Source organism: Marmota flaviventris, chromosome 2 (genome assembly GCF_047511675.1).
Source record: "Marmota flaviventris isolate mMarFla1 chromosome 2, mMarFla1.hap1, whole genome shotgun sequence".
NCBI lineage: Eukaryota > Metazoa > Chordata > Mammalia > Rodentia > Sciuridae > Marmota > Marmota flaviventris.
Window position 1 is genome coordinate 108676982 of NC_092499.1, and position 5967 is coordinate 108682948.

General features: G+C 42.2%; 1 pseudogene; it reads left to right on the forward strand.

The window, feature by feature from the left end:
* The first annotated feature begins 3820 nt into the window (after positions 1-3820).
* Positions 3821-5583, forward strand: LOC114082271 (upstream-binding protein 1 pseudogene; annotated as a pseudogene).
* Positions 5584-5967: the final 384 nt, after the last annotated feature.

A 5967-nucleotide genomic window follows, 5' to 3' on the forward strand; every position in this document is an offset into this window, starting at 1 on the left:
GATGATGATTTGACTCAAATCCATAACAGCTGATATCCAGGCCTTGCTTGACCATGTGGCTTCCCTTGGAAGCATCAGGGATGTCTCCCTTTTGTGATGACCCTCCTCTTCACAGCAAATGCACTGATTGGCTTTCTGTCCTCCTCTGGTCTCATTAATCTCCCTGATCGGGAGGTTATGTGGCCTAGAGTTGCAAAGCTCTTTGGAGAAGTCCCCTATTCCCTGATTCAGACTGACTTAGAGGGCAAGAGCCAAATATTGGTTTTCTTGGCCCTTTTAATTTAACTTTAATTTTAAAACTTAATCTTAAACATCCAGCAAATAAGTTAACAGCCTTATATTAAAGAGCACTGGGCTTTAATGTCTCTCTCTCTCTCTCTCCTGTAGGTGATAACTCCTTATCTTAAATTAACCCAGGTTGTGTGTTCTTAAAGCAGTACCTCTGCAAAACATTAACTGGCAATCCGTAATGCTGGCACCTATTATCTTCATTGTCACAAAAGTTGGGATTTCTATCTCTTGCCCTAAAAACCACATTTGATGTTTCCAAAGCTGCTACTTTTTTTTTTCTGCTCTTACATGGACATATTCAGATAGGAAAGCACCTTACAAATAACCTAAGTTTACTCTTTCCATCCTCTAACTTCATTTTCTGGGATGAGAAAGTTGGGGAAATTTTGTGAAGTTTAAAGAAAGCTACTGAATGTCAGAACCTAGAACTAGCAATTTCCTATTTGGCTCTGCATGACATATGTCCTGCTGTCTGAAATGCCCTTTCCCTGATTTTTTTTTCTTTCTGTAGCAATTCCTGTTTATTTTCCATAATTCAGTCCACACATTCCGCCCCGCCTTCAGGAACTTTTGCCTAACTCTTCTACTGCAGTTCATCAGACTCCTTACACATAATATGTACCACCATTGTTTCATTTAGCATGCTGTTTGGAATATTGGGTTTATAAGTTTTTCCTCCCCTAATAGACTAAGTTTCCTGTGAGCAAGGATTGGGGCAATGCAACTAGGGTGGAGGTTAGGGAACCCATTATGAGTGTATGTGAAATAAATAAAAATTCTAAGATATGGAATCTGGTCTTCCTCCAAATCCAGTTGCCCTATCCAAGGGTCAAGGCTGCCTCTTATTTCTCTCTTATCCAATTCCAGCACCAGGGATATGATCCCAGGAAATAGTAAGGCTCTGTAAATATTTGATGAATTATATTGTGTTGATTTGATGCCAATCTACAATCCAGGTCTTATGACTGTCAGCTGCTTTCAAGCCACATATCTTTGTAACTACGTTATTTGAATTCTTTCTCACAACAAATCAGTGAGATGTTGTTTCTGTTTTCCACATGAAAAACTGAGTCTCAGTTTAAGAGACTTGTCTAGGGTCGTTTAAGTGATGAATCATAGTCCACATATACTAAGTCCTAGCTTTTTTTCTAATTTCTTCTTTCTGTCCTGCCTGTCTTTTTTCTTACTGTTCCCTTCATTCACTCAGTTCCATATAACCACTGAGTCTATGGTGTAACAGGCACTCTGCGACTTGTATAGCACTTTATACCCAGAATTCTAATTCTCAAACCACCCAAGTCTATATTATCCACTATTCTTGCTTTGGGATAAGCCCCAATATTTCTAAATTTTTCAACTTAAGGAGAGTTAATGCTTTCCCTGTATTAATAATGTTTTGTTTCTTAATTGACCACTGTTTCCATTTGGGGTATGCATTTTTTAAATTGCATTTAAAAATTCAGTTTAAAAAATGTTTTTAGTTGTAGATGGACTCAATACCTTTATTTAATTATATGTGGTGCTGAGAATCGAACCCAGTGCCTCACACATGCTAGGCAAGCATTCTACCACAGAGCCACAACCCCAGCCCCTAGGGTATGATTTTGAGGGGTAAGTATCAATTGATATGTAGCCACTGGGGCCAGGGAGCAATAGACATTCCTGCTAAACCAAAACTTTCTGGCAGTGGCATCTCTAAGGGTCTCTGATAGGGTCTCTCTGGCTTATCAAGACAATCTGTAGATTGGTGGATGAAGAGTCTTCTCTAAAGCAGAGCACATCTGCTTTATGTCTCAGGGTACATGCAGCTCATTTCAAACTAAAACTCCGTGAAAATGACTTTTCCTCTCCTGAGAGGCTTTGTGACAGAAACACACACATGCCATTGTGGGAGAATGCCACTGAAAGCAGGACATGAGATGTGAGTGAATGTGCTTCCAGCATGTCCATGTCTATAGAGCAACACAAGCAGGGCTGAAAACTCAATCTCTGTCAAAAGGGTTCTCCCAAAATACATTTCCCATGAATCAACATTCTATAGAAGAGAAAGTAAGGTAAAGGGAAATTAAATTACTTACCAGGAACACACTCAAGTTAGTCATTCCTTTGTACTGATATCCGCAGACTGAATCCACAGTTATCCTTCAGGATTCTTAAATCACATTTGGACAAAGTGAAAAGGGACCCATCAGTGAAGACTCTCATCTCCCCAGTTGCTTTCTGTTTTGTGCCTAATCATTACTCAAAGTCTGCTATCATCATATATTCAAAGCTTTGAAATTATTTCAAAGAAACTATCTCAATATCAATGTTTACAGGATACTCTATTAGGTAGACGTCATGTTAAATGTTTAATATATTTTATCTTATCTAAACAACTGTAAACAGAAGATAGGGATACAGAAAATGAGGCTAATAAAGGAAAAATAATTTGTCCAATGTCTCACATCTAGTAGTAGCAGAGCTGGGACTTAAACTAGATCCATCTGGCTCATTGTCATGTGTGCTTATAGCCACTTTCCTAGAGTACTCCCCTCAAAGCCATTTTTTTTTTTAAATCTCGTCTAGGTGGCTAGGTAAAAGAGAAACATTGGATCTGAGTTGAAACTTTATTGATTAAATAAGAACCTAATATAGTAAAGCATGATGAAATTGTAATGAGCAGGAAATCATGCACTAGTTGTGCATAGGAGTGCTGTGCCATTTGTAAACAGAATCCTTGTTCTCCCAGGAAGTGTGTTAATTTTCTTTATTTATAGTATATCTAGTTCCAAAAAAGGATTCAGGTGACTTACATAACAGACCCAGGGAATTTATAAGCCACTAGAGTCTGACATGATGAAAATGGAAAAGATGTTAAAGAAACTTGTATGAAATCACAGATTGTTTGTGTCAATACCTATGCCCTGGAATGGGAAGGAAAAAGTAGCAAGACAGTTAAAGAGTCTCCCTGGGAAAGGTCTGGATGGTGAGAAGTTCCACAGAAGATTTCACAATCTACTAGCCTCAGAAAGCCTTGGAGAAAACCGTGTTTAGCCATGTGGGAATGGCCCTATATCTTTACAGAACAAAATACGATCTCATAAAATCATCAAGAAGACAGAACATCAGAAACCTATTTCTGATGGAGCCTTCAAAGAAACTAGCAAAAACCAAAACTATGTGGCTTAATATCATAACTGGATATCTATGTGATTTCCTAAGGCCCAGTCTTAAAAAGGAACAAACAGGGAGCCCGAGCCGGATCCCTACCGAAGCCAGCGTCCGGGCCGGCGGAGCGGCGTCGGCGGGGACGCGCCCGCGGAGCTCTGGCCCCTTCGCCCCGGACGCGGAGGCCGCGCTGCGCGGGGCGGCGGCGAGGCCGGAAGATGGCCTGGGTGCTCAAGATGGATGAGGTGATCGAGTCTGGGCTGGTGCACGACTTCGACGCCAGCCTTTCGGGCATCTGGCAGGAGCTGGGCGCCGGCGCCTACAGCATGAGTGTCTTATTGGCATGGAATCCAGGGTCCTGTGCAAGCTAGCTAATGATATGTTGGCATTGCCCATTTTCAAGCAGGAAGATCCTAGCCTTCCATTGGATGGTGAAACGAAACATCCACCCTTTCAGTATGTGATGTGTGCTGCCACATCACCGGCAGTAAAACTACATGATGAAACACTCACTTACTTGAACCAAGGTCAGTCTTATGAAATTCGGATGTTGGATAATCGGAAAATGGGAGATATGCCTGAGATCAGTGGAAAGTTGGTAAAGAGCATCATAAGGGTTGTATTCCATGACAGACGGCTACAATATACAGAACATCAGCAACTTGAAGGTTGGAAGTGGAATCGCCCAGGAGACAGATTTCTTGATTTAGATATTCCAATGTCTGTGGGCATAATCGATACAAGGACAAATCCAAGTCAGTTAAATGCAGTTGAGTTTCTGTGGGACCCTGCAAAACGCACATCTGCTTTTATTCAGGTACACTGCATCAGCACAGAATTTACTCCTCGGAAACATGGAGGTGAAAAGGGAGTACCTTTCAGGATCCAGGTGGTCACCTTTAAGCAGAATGAAAATGGAGAATACACAGATCATCTTCACTCCGCTAGTTGCCAAATTAAAGTTTTTAAGCCTAAAGGTGCAGACAGAAAACAAAAAACTGACCGAGAAAAGATGAAAAAAAGAACAGCTCATGAAAAAGAAAAGTATCAGCCGTCCTATGATACCACAATCCTCACAGAGATGAGGCTTGAGCCTATAATTGAAGATGCAGTTGAACATGAGCAGAAAAAGTCCAGCAAGCAGACTTTGCCAGCAGACTACAGTGATTCTCTGGCAAAGCGAGGCAGTTGTTCTCCGTGGCCTGATACCCCCTCAACCTATGCGAATAACAGCCCTTCACCAGCGCCCACTTTCACCTCTTCCCAGCAGAGCACTTTCAGTGTTCCAGACAGCAATTCTTCTTCCCCAAATCATCAGGGAGATGGAGTTTCACAGGCATCTGGTGAACAAATTCAGCCTTCAGCTACAACCCAGGAAACACAACAGTGGCTGCTCAAAAACAGATTCTCTTCCTATACAAGACTGTTTTCTAATTTTTCAGGTGCCGACTTATTAAAACTGACAAAGGAAGATTTAGTTCAAATTTGTGGTGCAGCCGATGGAATTCGGCTCTATAGTTCACTGAAGTCAAGGTCGGTTAGGCCCCGCTTAACCATCTATGTCTGCCAGGAGCAGCCGAGTAGTGCCACCCTGCAAGCGCAGCAGCAAGCTGCAGGCAGTGGAGGCGAGAATGGCAGTGGGACGCCTTACGTTTACCATGCAATCTACTTGGAAGAAATGGTTGCCTCAGAAGTTGCGCGAAAACTTGCGTTGGTGTTTAATATTCCTCTCCACCAAATTAACCAGGTTTACAGACAGGGTCCCACTGGCATCCACATTCTTGTTAGTGATCAGATGGTTCAGAACTTTCAAGATGAGAGTTGTTTTTTATTCTCTACAGTAAAAGCTGAAAATAATGATGGTATCCACATAATTTTGAAGTGATGTCTTATGTAGACTGAACTATATCCAGTACCAAATAAAGTCACGCTAAAAGTGTGTGAAGACTGAATCCAAGAAGTCTTGGGATTGGATTTTATTATATGAAATGTTTCATATTGAAAACACAGATGACCTTTCTAATGAGTTGTATGAGAGGCAAATCTCACTGTCACTGCCATAGCCAAGCATCCTCGTGAGAGTGAGCACGTCGGGACAGCGTGCATCCAGCTCTGGAGGCCGTAGGGCAGGCGTGGCTACCTGCTTCTCTGGCAGAGGCCAGTAGATACAGTTCCCAGAAGTAGCCCTTGGGCTTTTTACACTGTATGCGGTTTGGAAATGAATGTAAAACTTAACCATGGGCATTTACCTATCTGTGCCAGTTTGGTTTCTATTGCCTGAACCTTATGCTGACCTGGGGAGGAGATGGGGGACAGTGCTATTGTGGAGCCAGAAAGGATTCCTTCAGCAGAGAGATGGACTGTGCTGATGTGGTGATGGTCAGGTAAGAGGCTTGGCACCTTCTCAGAAGAAATCATGTCTAAGGGTATAGGTTTGAAATGATCATGCCAGACTGGAGAGGATCCAAGCCAGGAAGATGGGCTTGAAGCAAACTGCATTATCAGGAGTACCTTGGTGAGAGGATC